Consider the following 21,859-nt stretch of genomic DNA (forward strand, 5'->3'; position numbering starts at 1 on the left):
GTTCATCCTTCTGCTCTGCCCATTAAGGACTAGTGTATCCTATGTGAGATTACTGAATAGTCAGGGAAGAAAAGTGTAATTATTTCTGAATCTCTATGAGAGTAGTTTATGCCCTTTAGAACAGTGGTTTGCAAACCTGGATGATCAGCAGAATTACTTGAGGAGCTTTTTAAAATTGATCAGTCATCTGGGCTCCATCCTGAGAGATTCTGGTTTAGTGGGCTCTTTTCTTTTCTTTTTTTCTAATTGAGTTAATTCTGTTGCTCAGGAATACTATTCTATTACAGAATAAACTCGGAGGACAGTCATGCACCACCCAAGTCTTCCTTCAGAAACTGAGGATTTATTTCCTCCAACTGCTCTGAGGGCTGCTGGCAAGAAAATAAATAAACTGCCACCCCTGAAGGAATTGTCTAAACTGAAAGGCTGTTTCACCCAAGAGGATGCCATGACCCAGTTACAAAGGCCCAGACCTCCATCCACTTGGAGACAGCTGACTGCGCAGCATTCAGTTTCCCATCTCTCCATTGGGATGGCGAAGGCCTGAAGTGAATCTGCATTTGCATCTCTCCATATCTCCCTCAGCCCTGCTATTTGTAGGAGTTGATCTTCAGAATAACCCCTAATAAACCTCCTCTTTTTCCTTTCAGAGGCAGTTTCCTGGAAGACCCTATCAGTGGGGGATATTAACATTAAAGTTTGAATGCCAAAATGGAGCCCTCCTTACCAGTCTTCAATAAATATTTCTTCAATTGGAATATAAACCCAATTCCAAGAAGGAAATAATCAAATCTCTTATCCCTCAAACTACCTCCAAAAGTCTGAGCTGACTTAGCTACTCACTTTTGTTGATCTCTTCCTTCCAACTTCCTGCCAATCACTGTACATTTCTTCTTGCATTGAGTACCCTCTTCTTTATTTCTCTTAGTCCAAAATTCCATTTCTGGCATTGCTGCTCATGATGATACTCTTTCTTGAACCTTTGCCATCTAACATCTTCATTACTTGTCTATTAAAGTATATGTAATATATAATGTAATCATGAATTTCCTTACATTAGCTTATAATCTATACAGAATGTGTTCCTGAAAAAAGGAACTAAACCTTTCGTTTTGTTTCAAATTTGCTTTTTCTTTGCTTTGCTTTACATAGCATGTCTATTTAAGAAATGCAAGACAATAAGGAATAATGATAAGTGTTGTAACATAAGACTTTGTTCTCGCTAGCCTCTAATTTTTCCAGGCTTCCTGAATGATGCACATACACACACTCACAAATAACACTGCAAAGCAGATCCTCTTTCTAGTGTAATGACTTAATGAACTCCTTAACTTTTCCATTATCTTAATGACAACAAACCTGATTTTTTTAAACTTGTTACTTTGACCTGTGGGTATGTTTCTACAGAAAATGTTAATATCTAACGTTTTAATTTATTTTGCATGCTTAATTTTGAGTTCTGTAATATGTTAATGTGATCAGCAGTTCTTTTCCTTGATATCTGAATTTGTATTTGCATTTTTCTGATAACATGCATTATTGTTGAGTTTTATTTTTCCTTCTTTGAAAAGATGAAGGGATAAAATATTTTCCACTAAAAAAAAACAAAAGAAAAAAATCTGAGTTTGAACTAAATCAAGAGGATTTAAGTCCTGTTCACCATTTATTAGCTTTTACACTTTGGAGAGTTATTTACCTTCTCTGTGTTATAGTTTTCTTTATTATAATATAGAGATAAAATAACACTCATCATTTCAGATTGTTGAGTGGGATGATTGAAAAGGTTTCTAGAGATTAACTACCTAATATCTAGCACATGGAAAATTGGTAAATGTTAACTCCTGTCCTTAACTTTTGAAAGTATTTCCACAAGCCAGAACTTTACATCACTGCTGATCTGATATTTCATTTATGTTAAGAAAGTAACCTAATGATAGTACTTTTTCTCTCAAACCTCAGAAACAGACATAGTTCAGGCCAGGAGAGAAATCTATCAAATATAGCAATTGGTAAGATACTATGTCAGTATTCTTATCCTTGCAGGAAATTATATACCTGGCGGTTGAGTCAAGTGTCTAAACTAGGGCTTTAAACCATGCTGGATCATCGGAATAATTTGTGAAGACTCAAAAGAACATACATTGCTATTTCACTTTGAGATTTGAGTTTATTTGAAATGACACAGATACCCACTGTTATATTTTTAAATTTCTACAGGTAATTCTACTGTACATTCAGGGTGCACAAGCTGTGATAAAACTGGCAGGTAAAGAAATGTTGGCATTAATAGTAGACCATGAAGAAACAAAAGTAAAACGATGCTTGGGAATTGGGCTGGGATATTGGTCTGAGAAAGTTAAACGACCCATGGACATATAATGTGTTGAGGCCAAGAGATTAAATCTCTCAAAAAATGAAAGGATGGCTCCAAGGCCTCCAAGATGGCATTGTACCTTACTGAAGACATTACTGTGTCTACAGAAAGCATGTATCCACTAGAAAAAGTAGTAACATTCAGTGAAGAACAGAAATGAAGGGTCTTAAAAGACTGGTTCAAAAAACTATGCAGGCAAGAGGAAATGTTTGCCAGGAACTTTAAAAGCTAGAACTATATTGGTAAGAACATGCCTCTTGGTAAAATGAATTTCTAAGCTACCTTAATCAGTTATCATGGAAAAAAATTAACCTGTACTTTGCAGTGGTTTGATTCTGTAATCAACATAAGCTTATTGATATTTGGTATGCTACAGGGGAGAAAAATGCTTATAATGAGCTCAGATAAGTAGTTTCTTACACATGGCAAAATTCTCACAGTAAATTATGACACATTCATAATGTAAATATAGATATAAATAGATCTCTTATGAACTTGGTAAATATGAGTGAGAATTCCAGAGTCAAATCAAATCCATGAATAAGATGAGGTAAGTTCTTCGGCCTCAAAAGCAGAGGGCTAGAACTTGAATGGAGGTACATCCCACATTTAGGGTTTCAGCAGGAAAGAGATCTTTTCTTCATCAAGAAATATTCCTCTGCTATACATCCACCAAACTGTGTTTCATGAAATTTATCAGAATTGTCAGGTAACTTCCTGAAGCCACAGTAAGAAAGTATTGCCTTGATGTCTAATACTCTGGGCAGGAAGTTTTTGCAAAATGATTGCATATTTATAGCTTTCTTCCAATCTCTAAATTGGTCTAAAACACAGTTCAAAATACATTTTTAAAAACTTCAATAATACTGCGTCTGACAGTGAAATGAGCAAAATCACTAATCCTGTCGCCAGTGAGCAACAAAGGAAGCTGGTTTGATCGATCAGAAAAAGCATCAGTGTTGACCATGCTCACTATCTGAAAGCCATACTGTAAACTCCTATCAGCTAAAGTAAGGGAATGCTGAGTGAGAGGGAGGAAGACAGGACATACAAATGCACAGCTCACTCAGCCCTTAGGTGACAATTAGCAAAAGATATAAAAAAAAATCAATGACTTCTGAAATATTTGGAGAAAGAGTCTGTTCTTGAACATACATCTTATAGAGAATATTTTCAAAATAAAATAAGTACATGAAAAATCAAATAAAAATGCATAATTGAAAATGTGAACTGAGTAAAGACAAGCAAAGACAACTGAATTGAAGTTCAAAGAATGTGAAAAAATAATATTAATTTTAATTAAAAAAATAAACGCTGAAGTTATTTCTTATAAAAACCAATAACAACTAAATCCTCACACTGGGGCTGCAGAGGAGATGAAGATATCTTCAAACCCCAATCAGTCACTCACCTTTGTCTTTTAAGCATCTTGTACAAAAGACAATGTGACAGGCAATTAAAGAGAAAACGTTATGGCTTTATTCCTTTTTATAAGGGATGGATTCCTTCCTCATGTTTCAAAGTGATAGATCTATCTGGAGTTCTATTTCATGTTTCAGCATACATAAGCTAAGAAAGAAGAAAAATAACTTGACTTTTTGTTTACAATCTCATATGTGGTCCCAGGAATCATATTACTAGATAAATAGAAATAGATAGATGTATATAAGTACATATTTTTTATTTTGCAGAAAATTAAACTAGAAGGTGAAAAAGACAATTTAAAAATCATGGAATTTTAGCCAGAATTTTTGTAATAATAAATATTTTAGTGAAATTCCTCCCACTTTTATACATTATATATATAATATATAAATATACATTATATATATATATATATATACACACACACACACACACAAATACAGGCATACATATATATTTAATATATTTACATATTTCTTTTTCAATTTAATACCTCTACTCTACCCCACCTTATCCCTTTCCTGTAGTCTTTAGGCACCAGACATCAATCTATATTTGGACTTTTAAAAAAATTATTAATACACTTTATAAGTTATAAAGATACAAATTACATCAGGGTCACTGAGTTTGCCCACACTTTCCAGCAAGTTTTTCTAAATGTTATTACACCAAAAATAGAAGAAATTATCAATTATAATTCCAAGATCAACACTAATCATTTTAACATTGATGAATATATAAAATATATCAGATACAAGGTTTATAGTTTATAATGTGTTATTGTGGTTTAAATCCACAATTTTTGAAAGTACTGAAGACTTTGATTCTCTGTTTGGACTCTTACTTCTCTAATAAGAATAATTTATCACTTAGCTCTTTCAGGGGTAGTGCTTTCTGAAAACCATATTGTCTTGTACTTGGAAGAAAACTAACAAAATATGTATACAATTAAATAAAGTATATTAATACATATGATTAATATATTTTTATTTTATTATCTTTATAAGATCATTTTTGTGGGTTTATAATATACCATACAGTACTCTACCTTCTGGACCAAAGCGCTCATTCCCCCCAGCTACTGGGAAAGTTGACAGCTAACAGTTATCACTTTGGGGGGACTACCTATTTAAGATAGATACTTTGCCTGAGTTTATGTCTTGTTTCCTGGGACAAACCAACTCCATTCACTGACTATCATGAGAGATAAATCCTAATCTCTTGGCACCAACTCATGATACCTCTGCGGTGACAGACCAGCTACAGAGTTCCCCACTCCCTGTCCCTCTCTCTGGCCTTTCTTGTGACTGCACCAGAGTTCAACTTCCCTCTGCCCAGGTCAGCTTCCTCCACTTATTCAACAAGCGGCTGATCCTGAAAGAACCCAATAACCTTTGGCACAGTAATGTCCACTTCCAAGCCTGCTTCCTGGGTAGCCTAACTTGAAACAACTACTACTAAACTGATCAGATCACTTTAAAGTGATCACTACAGAGTATGTGGGGAAAGTTTAACAATTGGATTAAAAAGCTAGGAGTCAGCTTCTTGTTCCTTGGGATTTTATCTTTCAGTTGCCATAATGACTTTACCTTCAAACCAGCATTTGTCTAAAGGGTAGCATAAAGTTTAGGTGGACATTTATAGATAATCTTCTCATCCCCATTTGATTAAAAAAATACAGCAAATACTACATAAAAGTAGCACATTATGGTGATTTTTTTCTCAAAATTAATTTTCCAAAGGATTTCAAAGGTATGTGTGACCCCTTTCAGACAAAGATGAAAGATGCAAAATGCAGTATTATTTTTAGCCAGTTATGAAGGTACAAATAACCCTCACATTACCTATCACAAATTTTTACTTTAAAAAGCTGTTTTTAACAGGTTTAACAATGCTCTGAACCAGAACTACTTTTTTGGGAATTCTAAGATATTGATTAAAAAAAAATTCTATCTATACCAAAGGGACTTAAACTTGATAATGCTAATGTAAAATCTACTAAGATCTGCTCCTAGTACTTTTGTTGGGTACTTAATCATTATATCCTATGGCTTCTGATCCAAATATTATACATTGTCTCTGCAGGATTGCTTTTTTAGTAAGAACATTGATATTTCAATGAATAGGTATACTGCAGAGTTCTGTGCCTACATTAAGAAGTCAATTTTGGGACAAATGGCAGAGGTATGGGAAATTTTCTGTCTATAAGAATGTAGGATCAAAGGTCAGTAAAAAAAATCATCCAAATTATGTTCTTATCATAAACTATGAATGAGTCAGAAATACCATTATAAAGTCTTTAGTTGTGTCAAATGTAAAACTCTGAATACCATTCAATTTGATATTGAAACATTTACTAAATGTGTATTCTGTGCTGGGCACTATTTTGTGTGGCACCTGGAATATAAAAGAGTTAACATTCTCATTTGAGAGCGTAAGACAAAATGTTTTCTCAGTCTAATGCAAGCTTGTGAAATACATAAGGGCTGTCCAAGGGGATTCCGTGAAAGCAGAGGCTCTCCTGTCACCAAATGTTCCATGAGGATAATACTGTTTAACAGAAGATCAGAGGAATGGATTAGACTACAAGAGAGTGGAGAGAGTGGTCACTTTAACTCATTTTGCCCAACTGTCCTAGATGTGGAACACACATTAAAAACCTAAATATAGTATATAATATATTCACATAATAGATAATATGATTATATAAGATTATATAAGAATATAACCAGATTATAAAGTAAGCATTATAATATAATAAGCTAATATAATATGGACTTGATTTTATTTATAACCTATTTTAATATTTCATTGAAGTATTAACAGAACTGATAACTTGAAACTTAATGAGTCCAGATAGCACTGTAATTAAAAAGGCACAAAAAGAAGAAAAAATAAAAGATGTGAAGAAAGGAAGAAATTGGCATTAGTATAGTTATACCTTTTCTTTGGAAGTTTTGATTAGTCAATGTAATAAGTGACTCTTTTAAAAAAAAATCACTTTAAACTCAATCTAAAGAGAAACCAGAAAATATGACAGATAGCAATAATTAACTCTCACAGTAGCAACATTTTCAAATGCAAGATATGGAATCATCCTATTAAGCATTTCTGGGAAAAGTAAAAATGAGATTTAAAGCACTGAACCAGAACTATGTTGTTGGGAATTCTAAGATATTGATAAAAAAAAAAAAATTCTGTCTATATCAAAGGGACTCAAACCTGATAATACTAATGTAAAATCTACTAAGATCTGCTCCTAATACTTTTGTTGGGTACTTAATCATTATATCCTATAGCTTTTAATTAAAAGAAGCACTTCTTAAATTCTAATGGAGGAAAAAATAAATTAGAGTGTCTTTGGGCTCTTACGTGACAAAGTTGGTCGCTAAGGAAACTGTTGCTCTGTATTTTTTACATCATTTTTAGATCTTGAAAAATATCTTGCAGTCATTTCATTTGTCATATCTGAAAATAAATTATATAAATTAGACTTATGCTATTTTCTCATTTGAATATGAAAATAACTTCAGAAGACAAAATGTGGCCTAATTCATAGTATAATTTTAGGCCCTGGTTTAGTGGTACACAATGGAAGTAAGTTATAATTTTAGATTAGAGCAAAGGTTTTAAGAATCAACCTGCTGTAATACATTGTAGTATAATAGTATTAAATATTAAGATAATAGTAAACTTGAGGAAAGTGTATATGTTTTCACTGCAGTTCCTTTCTTTCCCCACAGGGGAGTATTCCCAGACTGCTTGGCTTCCTGTGGTTAATAATAAGCACCATGTATGCCCTGACTCTTTTATTCCCCAGTTGATTTTGGAGTGTCTCTATTTAAAACAAGCCAGCCCCCATGGAAGTTAAAAGAAGGACAGTATGTGAGTTATAAAACATGAAGAATGTCTAATTTCCTAACTGCTATAGAAAATCTGGGGAGTCTTTGGAGGCATGTTACAAAATGTAATAAGCGTAAACCATATGGATTCCTAGAGAAGATCAGAGCTCCTGCAAGACAGTGAGCAATTCTAATATGATCTACAATCTTGATGAGTGCCCCTTCAGCTCCTATCACCTACTCTGCCCACAGCAAAAACCCATACTCCTTCATCACAAAGATTCATAAATATTTCATTAGCACCTTGGAGATGCCAGATACTGTCCCAGAACTTCAGTGTTGACTCAAAACACAATCAACAATGAACTAGCACCTTGCCCACACATGACCTAGTAGAAAAGACAGAATTTAAATAAGTAAACCAATGGTTAGTTACACGAAATAAAATACTTTACTCCACCACAACCACCACCAAAAAAAAAAAAAATGAGAGAGAAAAAGAAAGGGAAAGAAAAGGAGAAGAAATATTACTGTGGTGTTCCTAGTTTAGATGCCTTACAAAGGACTCCCTGCAGAGATCCCTGTTCCTTCTGCCATAAAAGGTTACATTGAAAAGATAGCTGTCTAGGAGAAAATGAGCCCTCAAAAGACACTGAATTTACCATTGCATTGATCTTGGCCTTTCCTGGCCTACAGAGCTGTGAGAAATAAATGTCTGTTGTTTGTATGCCACCCAGTGCATAGTACTTTGTTATAGCAGCCTGAATAAGCTAAGACACTATGCTAGAATTTTAAGTAGTCGATATGCAATATGATTATATTTTAAAATATGATTCCTACTTAATTAAAATAGTTTCCATTTTTAAAATTGGGAAGGACTTAAATAAATATTTCCCTAAAGAAGACCTACAAATGGCTGATAAGAACGTAAAAAGAGACTTGTTATTATTAGAAATCAAGGAAATACAAACCAAAACCATAATGAGATACCACCTCAAAGAAAGAAAAAAAAAGAAGAAAGAAGGAAAAAAAATAAGTGTTGGCTAGGATGTGGAGGAATTGGATCCTCGTGTGTTGCTGGTAGAAATGCAAAGTGATTCAATCACTGTGGGAAACAGTATGGCAGTTTCTTAAAAAATTAAACATAGAATTGCCATATGGTACAGCGATTCCATTTCTGGCTAGGTACCAAAAAGAACTGAAAGCAGAGATTCAAACAGATACTTGTTCATAACAGCATTAGTCACAATAACCAAAAGGTGGAAACAACCAAATGTCCATCAACAGATGAATGGATAAATAAAATGTGGTAAATGACATAATTGAGTATTTTTCAGTCTTTGAAGTGAAGGGAGATCTGAAACATGCTATGACAAGGATGAATTTTCAAGATCTTTTGTGTTGTTCTTTTCATTGTTTTTGTTAGCAGTCCTAGGGTCTCACACATGCTAGTCAAGCACTCTACCATGTCTACAATGGAGCCACATCCCCAGCTCTCAGCATAATTGTGTGTGTGTGTGTGTGTGTGTGTGTGTGTAATGCTGGATATTGAATCCAGGGCTTCACACGTGCTAGGCAAGTGCTGTACCACTGAGCTACATCCCCAGCCCTGACATGGTTGAATCTTGAAGATATTATGCAAAGTGAAATAAGCTGTTCATGAAAGAATACTGTGTGGTTCCACTTTTTTGAGGTTCTTAGTAGTCAAATTGATATTACAGCCACTGAGAACTAGAAGAGGAGCGAATGGGATCTATTGTTTAATGGGTACAGAGTTTCAATTGAAAAGATGAATAAGTTGTGGAGGCAGGAGATTTGGGGGATTGCACAACAATGTGAATATAGTTATTGTATGATTGAGAAAGGGTAAAATAGTAAGTTGTATGTAATGTGTACTTCAACCACAATAAAAAAGATTGTGATTCTCAGAGCCATCTATAAAATTTTTATGAGGTCATTCAAATCTTGTGTACCTTTAAAGAATCTTTATTTTCTGATTCATACATTTTTATATTAAGTATGACCCACCAGTTTACTTAATGTCTCTCAGCAGCATGTTAAAGATATGGGCTAATCTTAAAAATTGAGTATTTCTGATTGTTTAATTTTCAAGTTTTTTTGATTTATCAACAATTTGATTAATCAATAATTTGATTAATTTCAAGGTTTTGTTTCACACCTTTTGAGGATCTTAAATTGTGCCTATTTTATTTATTTACTTTCTTTTTTGTCACATTAAGATTTTCTTCTAATGTTTATTATAATTTTTTAAATTTAATGTGCTATTTCTTTTGTGGCAATGTTCATTTGTAAATTACATTGACTGGAAATTGGATTTTTATTTATTTTAAAGTATGTCTATTCTCACCACTCCTACTCAATATAGTTCTTGAAACTCTAGCCAGAATAATCAGTCAAGATAAGAAAATTCAAGGGCTGCAAATAGGAAAAAAAATGATCTCTATCAGTGAAATGATCCTGTACTTCAAATATGTATAAAATTTTTACCAGAAGAGTACTAAAGCATGTAAATAATCTTAGCATAGTAACAGGACAAGATCAACATATACAAATCAATAGCTTTCCTATACTCTGATAATTAATCTTTTGAGAAAGAAATTAGAAAAACAATCCCATTCACAGTAGTCTCAAAAAATATATACTTGGGAATAAATCTAACCAGGGAGGTGAGAGATGTCTACATTGGAAATTAAAAACACTCAGTAAACAAACTGAATACCTCCCATGTTCAAAGTTGATATCCCAATGATACTGGCTTCACAGAATGAATTTATCATTGTTTTACAAGATTGTAGGAGCAATTTGCATTAAAAGTGCTACAGGTTTATAAACACAGAAATGTGTAGACGTATGTACAGAAAACCATAATATTAATAGTGCTTATCTCTAGAATTAGTGTCCAGTACTAATTCCTGTATCTTCTAGCAACCAATCACCCTTCCTTTCTAATATCCTCTGCGAAAGGTGATAGAACCATTGTAAGTGATATGTTGTTCCCATCTTCCACCATCCAGTCAGTAGACACTATGAACCACAAGACTTTGAAAACTCTCCTTGCATCACTCACACCTAGATAGCAGAGAACAATAAGACATATTTCTCCAGCTGTTTCAAGTGTTGTTCAAGTAAATAAAGAGCTATTCATTTTGCCTCTTATCGTCGTCGTCTTCTTCTTCTTCTTCTTCTTCTTCTTCTTCTTCTTCTTTTTGCTTTCTATATTTTTATCTTTTTTCCCCCTTGTCAAAAACCCTGGGCAAAGTTTAAATGAGATAAGCCACAGGTAGCCAAAGAAATCACTAAAAGAAAACCTATAAACAATAATAAATACCAACCTATAATACAGTGAAATACACCTACTTTGTCTTTCTCCCCATTTCCAGGCAAACATCCTAAAATCCTTGCAATTTCTGAACTAATAATCTTTTGTATGCTAATGAGATGACTGATGGCTTGGACTTCAATGTTGCTTCAAGATTGGGGTTGGTCACTGGAAAGTTCAAGATATGATTATGGGGTTAGGACTTTAAGCCCCATACCATCAACCTCTAGGATGAGGAGAGGGGCTGTAGTCTGATTGCCATCAATGACTTACTCATAAATTGTGGCTGCATAAAGAAGTTTACACATACACACAAAGGATGGCATTTCTGAGCTTCCAGATAGGTGACCACCTGAATACTTCATGGAGTGTTCCACTCAGAGAGGGGATACCATTGATAAATAAACTAAAGTTTTTAACTGATTTCTGTGAGCTGCTCTAACAATAAATCAAACCTAAGGAGAAGGTTGGAAAACTCATGATTTATAGCAGACCAATAATGAATACTGATAATCACCTACTACTAGAGGCTGGCATGAGAAGTGGCAGGCTCATAGGACTGAGCCCTTAACCTGTGTGATCTGATGCCATATCTAGGTAGTGTCTGAATTGCATCAAATTGAATAAGCATGTTTTAACATCCTTATCTCTTGTCCACAGAATTGCTTGATTGCTGGTGGGAAGAAATCTCCACACATTTTGTTGACCAGAGAAGAAGTATTTTATGTTGTGTTGACTATGAGTGGTGAAAATAGAGGGAAAAATGATTTGGGGTTCTGTTTTTTTTTTTTTCCTATTTGTAGCACAATCACACCACAAAACAAGATCTCTAACTCCTAGATCCAGGATCCCCAACTAAAGCTAGAGACTGAAAAAAATAAAATCAGTGGGAAGAAAAATTCTAAAATTCACCTCAGAGAAATGCTGATGAGAGCTTTGAGTCAGGGTCAAAACTATTGAAATGGTTTTATATAAAATATCAGGTATGCAGAGAGAAATTGTGTGTCTCAAGAGCTACCTGAAGTGCAGAAACCAAGGATTGGGTGAGGGAATGAATGTCAGAAGGAGAGAAATCAACAAGAGACAACAGGACAATCCTATATATGGCAATATCTTAGAAGACAAAAGGAATCGAGAGGAATAGAAACAGTAAGATATTTTTAATTTAAAAGCTTATGAAATATATGTTAAAATATCTCTCTGACCTGGACTGAAGTGGGTCCTTGCTTAACTCCTATAGGATGGAAATTCTATGATACACTGAGAAAAGCATGTTACTTTTTATAATCAAAAGTGACTTTTATAATTAAAAATAAGAACATCAGAGGAACTTACTTCAAGTAAGATCTGCCATTAAAAACTCAATTACTCGAGCTGGGATTGTGGTTCAGTGGTAGAGTGCTCACCTAGCATGCATAAGTCACTGAGTTCCTTCCACAGCACTATATAAAAATAAATAAACAAAATAAAGGTATTGTGTCCATCTACAAAAAAAAAAAACCTTTTAAATACTTACATTTTTTAATCCTTGGTCTATCAAAAAAAAAAAACAGTGATTATATTCACTCTTAACAATCTCACAATTTTTTTTTAAACTTGAATGAGGAAATGAAAATCAAAACACCTTGTAAACTCTCAGAACTCTTAAGATTTCAGGTATAATTAGTACTATTATATGCTTCCTTCTCCTCCTGACATTCCTACCTTCCTTTTCCCTTTCATGATAGATACTGCTTATGCAATTGTGGAAATAAAGGACATTTGGGGTAAAAATTTTAAGAATACATATATAATTCTTTATAAATGAATATGTTATTATAGTACAGTGAAAATTGCCCATTTAAGCAGATAAGGTCAGTTTTTGTTTTTCTTTAACCAAAAGCAAATTGGGAAATAAAATATGAGTCTATTCAGAAACCAGAATTTTTTAAAAAAGGCATTAATATAGAAAAAAGATCTAGGCTGTAAAAAAGAAGTTAGATATACAGTATTTTGGTTTCCCTATTTATCTTGTATTTCCTTCCTCTCATATTGATCACAAATTTTTGAAGTATAATTTATATCTCAACTAACATTTAAAAGCCTATTGTTTCCAGAAATATGATTGAATATCATCCTAAGGTAAGCAGCTAAAACTGGAACTTGTTGTTCTAAGTCTTGTTTTCCTTCCAAGTCAGAGCTGGCAAGTCAACTTTAAATGACTTCAGAATCACTGATAAATCTAAAATGGTCCATTCTCCATGGCTTATTTGTCAATTCATTGCTTCAATAATACTGTGTAGCAAACCACCCCAAAACTCAATGGATTATAGCTACCAGCATTCATGTTCTTGCCTCTGTCTCTATAATTTAATAGCAGCTTGGCAGATCTCAGCTGGTACACTGGCTTCTCTGGTTCAGGCTGAGGTGTGAGTCAGCTTTATTTAGCTTCAGTCTGCCATTCAGTTCAGCTCAGTTCCACAAGTGCTTGCTCTGGAGCCTTGTGTGCATGGTACTGACTCGCTGGAGCCTGCCCTTCTCCTAGCAGATCACAGAAGCTCAAGAACCAAGCCATGCTGGACAAATACATTTGAAGATTGCTTGTGAAGCCTCTGCTAATCATCCCATTGGCTAAAGCAGTCACATGGCCAAAACCAACAGGAAAGTCAATTCAATAATGAAAGAAGAAGAGACTGAATTTTTACTAAATACAGTCCATACTATCATTTCATAATCTTGAAAATATTGCTCATAATTGTTGACTGTGGTAATTCTTATAAGTATTGATATCAATATAAGTCTGTAAATCTAAAATGCAGCCTTGGTATAGCATGAATATATTGTTGATGTAAGATCTATTTTGAAAGGGAAGGAAAGCTGGTCTTAAAGGTAATAAAGAACTCTTTCTACTAAAAAGTGCTTCAGGATATACTGAAAATGTTTTAGATTCCATCCAAGGTTGCATATCTTGGAAATTACTGGAAAGTTCTACCAGTTTTTTTTTGTATATTGTCTTCTAATGCATGTGAAATTAATGGTATATTAATATAGAATAAATGAAAAAAATCTTTCATTACATGGTGTGCAGTTAGCCTGTGGGGTTTTTGTCATGAGAGGTCACTGAATCAAATACTGTGGTCAGAATTTTGAAAGCTGTTGGAAAATTTTATGATGACTAATGGCATTCGTCATTATTCATGCTAGGCTTCAGGTAATGAATTCTCCCACTTGAGGATCGGATGGATCACCTTGAGGGTCAAATGGAATGGTCCCCTTTGTGTAGCTAAACAATAGACTATTCATTTGGGAACATTCATAAGCTTGAAAAACAGATAAAAACTAATATTGGAGACCTCCAAAAATTATATTATGCTTCAAAATTTGTATGTGGTAAGGGCAAGCCTATATATCACTATCAAAACTGTTCTCTGTTATTATGGAATTAGCTCAATTGGCTTTGACCATTCTGAAATGAAATGAGATTGAAATTGTAGTTATTTCTCAATTTTACATAAATAGATAATCCATTTTTAATTCAGAATTCAAAGTGGAATATCAAATTCTTAAAGACAAAGAAAACTCTTTGCATTTCTTTAAGATTATTATGAGTACTAGTCTTAACTGAGGGTCCTATCCTAAAAGGCACATAAAAAGGAAAGGATTATAAAGGCTGCAACTTTATTTTTTTTCCCATTTTGCTTTGCTCACCAGTAAATTCTCCACTCCCAAAGGAAGTGTAGGACTAACATAAATGCTAATATTGATTTTCACATTAAGATACAATATCATTTATGCATGTGCCTTGCAGAACAAAAAGCTATAAATGAGTTCAGGATAGTAGAGGTAAATTCTATTACTTCTAAATTTTGTTTTTTTAGTGTTATTTTTATTTTTTTCACTTTGAAAAGGTGAAGAAACAAACAGATTTGTTCATATTTTAATGCAAACATAAAATTTATCTCCAGCCCCAAATATACATGTTTTGGGAAAGTATCTGTTGTTTTGAATTAGATCAACTCCTATTATCTATCTTAATCGAAAGCATGTATTCTTTAAAATAGTTTTCTTTTAGTAAAAGCAAATTTGATAGATGAAGCAACTATTCCACCTTTTGTATATAAACGAAGAGAAAAAGTACATCTAATAATCCCTTTATCTATTTTAACCATTTTCCTTATTGATGATTTCATAAATAAAGGATACATAAAGAGTTCCTAGGATAAGGGTGTGAGGTAAATTAGGAAGAATAAAGATGAATGGGAGATTGACAAGGTCCCTAGTCTTAGGCAAAATATAAAGCAGAGGTAAAGTCATAAAGCAAAGTGACATATAACTTATAGCAATTCACAAACTTATTCTTAGAAGTAAATAATTTTACTTGATTGTTATTTTTTTATTTGTCAGAGTTCAAAGGCATTTACATTTTTATAACTTTGGTAGAAGATAATATTTAGTTACATATTCCAGGTTGTTAGTTGAGTTGCTTTTATCTGACAATATAAGAATATATTAAGAATATCTATCCCCTTATTAGTTTCATGAAAGTGGAAGAACAGGCATAATTCGAATTTTTATTGGAATACAGTAGGTGACTGTCATTTTAGCACATCTGTTTTGACTATCTAAAGTGATCAAAAAGGTACATGGATTAAATTAGGTTTTTAATTTTCCCAAGACTTAAATTAATAGATGTGGCATAATACAACTGGAACTTAGATCACCAAGATGGGTATAGCTTGCTGGTGATTACATGTATGAGTTGTCATAGTGGAAATGCCAAAATCTGTTCCTTATGGTAGCAAGGAAAGTGACAGGAGCTGGAATATGAAGAAAGTGCCTTTTCTCCATTCACAGACTACTTGACCCCACTCTGAGAAACTAAGATGAAGTCAACTGAGAAGCGAGCTAAAGAAGACTTTCTAAAGACCCACCTTTGCATCACAGAAGGAGCATAGAAGTGGGATCTGCCTAACAGATAAAAGACCAATACAAAAGCTTGTCTTGTTTGTATGTGTATATAGTAGGGGATTCCATTCCTGATAAATACTGCAGAAGGTGAATGTAGGTTAAGGAATTGAACCTATTCAAAGATGTTGGATTTAATAATGCATGCATAGATGTATATAATCTGAATTTTGAATTAATTTACAAAATTGACTGTACTTATCATTATTTCAAATCACCCTAAACTTGTTGGAAAATCATATGTTTGGGCATGGAGACAATGCAGGAGTTACAAAATCAATTATTACTCTCATACTGAATAGTCAATATCAACTAATTTTTCAAAATCACCATTGTCATATTAATGATATGCATATGAGTTTTAGTAAACAATAAATATATAAATATTTTGAAAATTAACACAGCCATAACTTCAGTAGATTGAAATAATTTCTGATGCATGATAGAAACACTGTGCTTTTATTATTCTCTTTCACATTGTCTAATTGGTAATTGAGCTACCTAGGAAAACTACTGGGTTAGAATATTTATTTTGTATCTAGTCACTTTATTGAACACTTTTGATTATTCTTCATCCTATGAGATTCTGTATAGAAAATTGTGGGCAGTGAATGAGTCCTAGTCATTAGCTGAACCTGCTGTGTAGGCAAAAGCCAAGCCTAGGAAACACTCCTTGCCAAAGGCAGGATGTGTGAACAGCCTTGATACTCGGCTCCAACACTGTTATCAAAGGTTCCAGTACAATGGGTTTTGTGGGTGCAGCAGGATAGCCGAAAGATGTTCCTAACACTGTAACTGTTTAGTGCACAAGAAGCCTATTGATATCTCACAGGCCTTGAACAGTATTCTGAGCTTCTGTAGTTAAACTTCCTGATCATGAGACCCTATATAATAAACATGCTGAGCTAGTTCTGGATCACTGTTTCTCCATCAGAGAATAGTGTCCCACCTGACCCCATATTTCTTCTTAAAAATGTCTCCTGTTTTCCTTTGTATCTGTGTTTTGCTTAATTTCCTGTCACCTCTCCTCAAAATCTCTTGTTCTTGCTGCGCTGGTCATAACAGAAAATATCATTTTTTATAAATAATTAGAATTCTGTTTTTCACAGAATTATATGACTGTTTATGCTCTGCCGCAGTCTGGCTGCAGCAAAATAACCGGGGGAGTGACGAGCAACTTGTGTACATTGATACAGCAGGAGTAGGAGCCATTTATTGTAGGACAACAGAGGTATATATACATTTCACACAGCTTATCTAATTAACATAAACTAGATACAGCAGTCAACCAATAAGGAATCTCCACACTTAATGGCTTGCTGGCGTTAATTCACAAACCACTCCCTCTGCAAAATGCCAGGCGCCATCCTGACTTGTTTACAGACTCTAACAATGCTCCATAGTGCATTTAATTAGCCAAAACATCAACAAGCAAATCTATATTTGATTAATAAATTGAAAAATGACTCTTGGACTTAAAATTTTGTCATATTTAATTTTTTAAATATTTTTATTTTAGATGGACAAAATACCTTTAATTTTTATGTATGTATGTATGTATGTATGTATGTATTTACATGTGGTACTGAGGATCAAATCCAGTGCCATATAAGTGCTAGGAAAGTGCTGTTACAACTGAGCTACAATCCCAGCCCCTGTCACATTTACTTTTTATTATTTTTATAGTTTTTTATTTGTCAGGTTCTGAGTTGCTGCCACATATACAAGAAATAATGTGTTAAGATTTGAAAGTGAATTGTATTTTCCTTATGAATCTTCTTGTTTTAAATCCAATATTAAAGGAAGTTCTGAAATAAGTCCTTCATACAGTAAATCCTTAGCCTAGATGGTTTTGAAGTGTAGGCAGTCTGACCTAGAATCTTATTCTTAAACATCACCTTGCATATTTGTTTGAGAATGAACAAAGGAGTTTCAATTAGATGATAATTGAAGATAACAAATTTATAGAGTTTTAAGGATGATGATGTGGTACTTGGAGAGTGAAGAACATTCCAGACCGAAGTCCTTTAATGAGAGTGGTGTAAAGAGGTTAGGATTTGGAGAAACAACAATGAAATTAATCTGATGCATAGACTTTATAAAGAAGAATCCTCAATCCAGACAAAGATTAGAGAAATTCATGAGTGCTAACCTAAAGACTTCATTTTTTTTAACCTTGTAAGTAATGGGAAACAATAGAGGAGATTGAACACTGTGAACCAGTAACCCACATCTAGCTGGCCTTTTAAAATCTTTAAGCATTGAAGTTAAAAAGGAAATTAAACAACCTAAAACGTGTCAAGGAAGTAAGACTCCAAGAAATCATAAGCAACGATAATCAAAGGCAAAAAAAAAAAAATATGTGACATACAGAAATAAGCTACTTTGGATAGGCAGAATTTTTCTTTTTCTGTAGCCTACTGCAGCCCCAAAATGGGCAGTCAGAGGGAACAAAGGCTTGGGTTCAAAAGTGCTGATTCAATTTCTATCTTCAGAATTCTGTCAAACTGAGCTGGAAATATTTTTATCCAAATCCTCCTAAGATTTCAGGTAGCCTCCAGCTATGCTGAACCACTTTTCACACTGTTTCAAACCTTTCATTTCTTTTGTGACTGAAATATGGGTTTGCCTTATCTTAAAATGCACATGCACACATACTCCAACCTACGAGAAGCCTATGGAAGAGAAAAATTACAGAAATCTTTAATAATATCAAAAAAGATTAGCTTCATATCCTACTGTGGAGGCCTCATTCACTCTTTATCTCACTAGTTTGTTCTTCTATAGAAATGGCCTTAGAAATGGGGATATGTTATAAAGCTTTGTGCTAAAACACATTTTAATTGACTTTCTAAATTTAGGATGGCTTTGCCTTTAACCACCTTTAGACAATTTTGTATGCTCCTTAAATTATTGAAAATCTAATGCTTTTTCAGCAGTTGATACTTTATAGCCAGAAATTCCATCCTGTCTAATTTAAGTAGCCAGATGTGTGATGACTGGTACCAAATTATTTATAATTGCAAGTACAACAAAAGGTTCCCTACTTCTACCAAAATTTTTAGCTGCATCAATCCATATTTCCATGTGAAAAGGGACATTTGCATGATCAAATCTGAGAGCCATATTTTAGTGATTTTACAAATGTTCACCAAGAGTAATTTAAATATGTGCTAAATGCAAAATATTTTTAGATGTTAGCGTCAAAAATACAGTGACTGACTGATGCCAGAAAAAAAGTGTAACTTTGTGAAAATTCAAATTTTATACTTATTTTATTTCACTTCATTACTTTTCAGATGTATTATTTGAGGCTTTATTGAAATCATATACTCTAGAACATTCTACCCACTATAATTTTCTTTTCATTGGAAACATTCTCATCTGTGCCATGGGTTATATGTATTAACCATTTGAAATATAACTCAAATGACTAAATAACTGAATTTTGATTTTTATTGAATTTTAATTAATTTAAGGTTAAATAACCAATGAAGCCAAATAGTTACCATTTGGGACATAACAATCCAGAGTCTGAAATATAGTTTGAAATGTATCAATATATATCAAAGTTTTGGGCAAATAAGTATTTTTTTGTGTGTGGTTTTGTTTTACTTTCAGATTTTGCTTGTTTTGTTTTGCATTATCAATGAATCAGTAAATGTTAAGCCAAAGGAAACCTAGCATCATAATACCTCCATCTAAGTGTGTATGTATGATATAGATGTTGTAGCTACATTTTGTATATTATATTATATATATTATACACACACGTATACTATTTGTTCTTTCAATGCTAGAAGCAATCATTATGCTAAAAATCCATTGTTGCTGAATGAGTAGAGAATATTAGGTGCCTGGATACTTTATAATAGGTGGTTTTCTGGCTCTGTAGAGATCTTTATTAAGTAATTTGAGTAATCTATTAATATTGGAGAAAATATGGTACCTGCTAGTGTATTAATATATACTTGCATACATTATCTTTATCTTAGAGCTTTAGAAATGAACAATTTTCTTTTCTTATTCAAGTTGTTGAAATCCCAACATGTTTTTGGTGCTGGTGGCGATTAAATATATGTCCTTTAAACACCCTAAAGCTGTGTGTCTTTGCAGTGACTTAAAAATATTCCCGAGACCTATTTCATTTAGTAGCCCTACTTAATGTACAGTTTAAGCTGTTTCTGGGATCCATGGCCTCACACAATAGAATAAACAAATGGTAGCTGTCACACAAAATCATTCACCCTCCATCTTTCCAAGACGACAGCTTTTCTGGTGCTCTTACTGCCAAGGTTCATTTCTTGTTTTCTCCCCCTACTTCAATTGATTTTAGATGCTTTTGGTGTTTCTCCTTCTCTAATGTATCACCTATTTTATTCAAATATGGAGGTGGCATATTTTTAAGTGAATCAATAATGAAGCAGTTGAGACCACAAGCCTCATCACCCTCTACATGCTATTAGTGTAGACTCCCAAGGGCCAACTGTGCAGTGAACCATGGTAATGAGGTTGATAGTTCATGAAGGGACTGATGTGACAAATTGCCAACCTGCTGCAGGGACAGCCTCTCTAACCCTCCAGAAAGCCAATGTTATTCCAATTTTCCTCCAGTTTTGCTCTATTCAAAGTGTGCCGGTGCTAACACCACATTAAGTGATTCAAATGGATACACTCACTCCCCTCCCCTTGGAAAAAAGAGCACCTGGTGGCATGTACATTTATAATCCCCCTTTTCAAACTGACATGCTCTCAGGGTAAAATTAATCAACATTTGTCATGCATTTTAAAGTATAAAAGAGTGTTTCATTTTTCATGACTTACTTTGGAAGTATTTGTGAAAACAAGTATCTTCCTATCATGCTATTATGGATCTATAAGAACTTTTAAGCTTTATTTTTCCTTACTTGATAGTTTCATGAACTGACTTTTGAAATATTCTCTCATAGTTAAATTAAACATCTTGCTGGCATCTTTTTACTCATTTTGTTTCTGCCTGAATTTGTAATCTGCATAAGAAAAATAAGACTTAATTTACAAATGCTGAAACATAATATTGTCAGGTGAATTTCTTCAAGATTTTTTAAAAATCCATCTTATTTTTAACTTTCATTTTCATTCCTTCACCTTATCTTTAAAGGTTTCAGGGGGGTAAGGGATTGTTTACTTGTTTTTACAAATATATTATCACTAGGTAGACAATGAGAATGAGTTATCTCTGACTTTTAGGCATAAATCTGGCCCAAATTGTACTCTCTGTACAGCAGATCTTTTATAAGATATGCATAAGCACCTTTAAGAAAGTGTACACTTTGAGAATAGTTCCTAAATCATTTACTTGTTCTGCAGAGAAGCACTAGGCAACATATACTCAATTTTTAATGGTGAAACTAAAGCAATTTTAGAGACTGAGGTGCTAAAATAATTTTGTAAAATTCTTGATATGCTTCAAAAATTCCTGTTTTTCATTAATACCTCCCCATGCTTAATGGCAAATAAAGTTTTAAAAAATTGAACATTTACCTCTTCAGTGCTTAGTTTCAAGTTTCTGTGAATTCATAGATACAGGGTTTCATTTTCCAAGTCTTTAAGGATCCCATTTTCTAATTGTCTCATGTTATCAGTGCCTCTAAGCACTTTGCTGCTTTTCGTGCATTTAGCTATGTAAAACACTGCAGTTATTCTCTTGCTATCTCTTAAGCATATGTTCTGTTTTCTTATCTAAACTCCTTGAGGTTAAGGCATATATATCTACATGGTGCTTTTGTCCAGACATTGGTTGTGAGATTTTCATGATGCCAGTTAATTGTGTCCTATTTGTTACAATTTGTCCTTGTTATTCACTGTGGGCATCCCATCATCTTGCTGTTTATTACCAAAGGGAATCAATTACTTTTCAACCTTTTATTACTCAGTGGTTACAAACTGAAAGCC

The sequence above is a fragment of the Marmota monax genome, unplaced genomic scaffold, assembly GCF_021218885.2.
Source record: "Marmota monax isolate L192 unplaced genomic scaffold, Marmota_monax_Labrador192_F-V1.1 WCK01_AAM20220418_F8-fsc00002, whole genome shotgun sequence".
NCBI classification, from domain to species: domain Eukaryota; kingdom Metazoa; phylum Chordata; class Mammalia; order Rodentia; family Sciuridae; genus Marmota; species Marmota monax.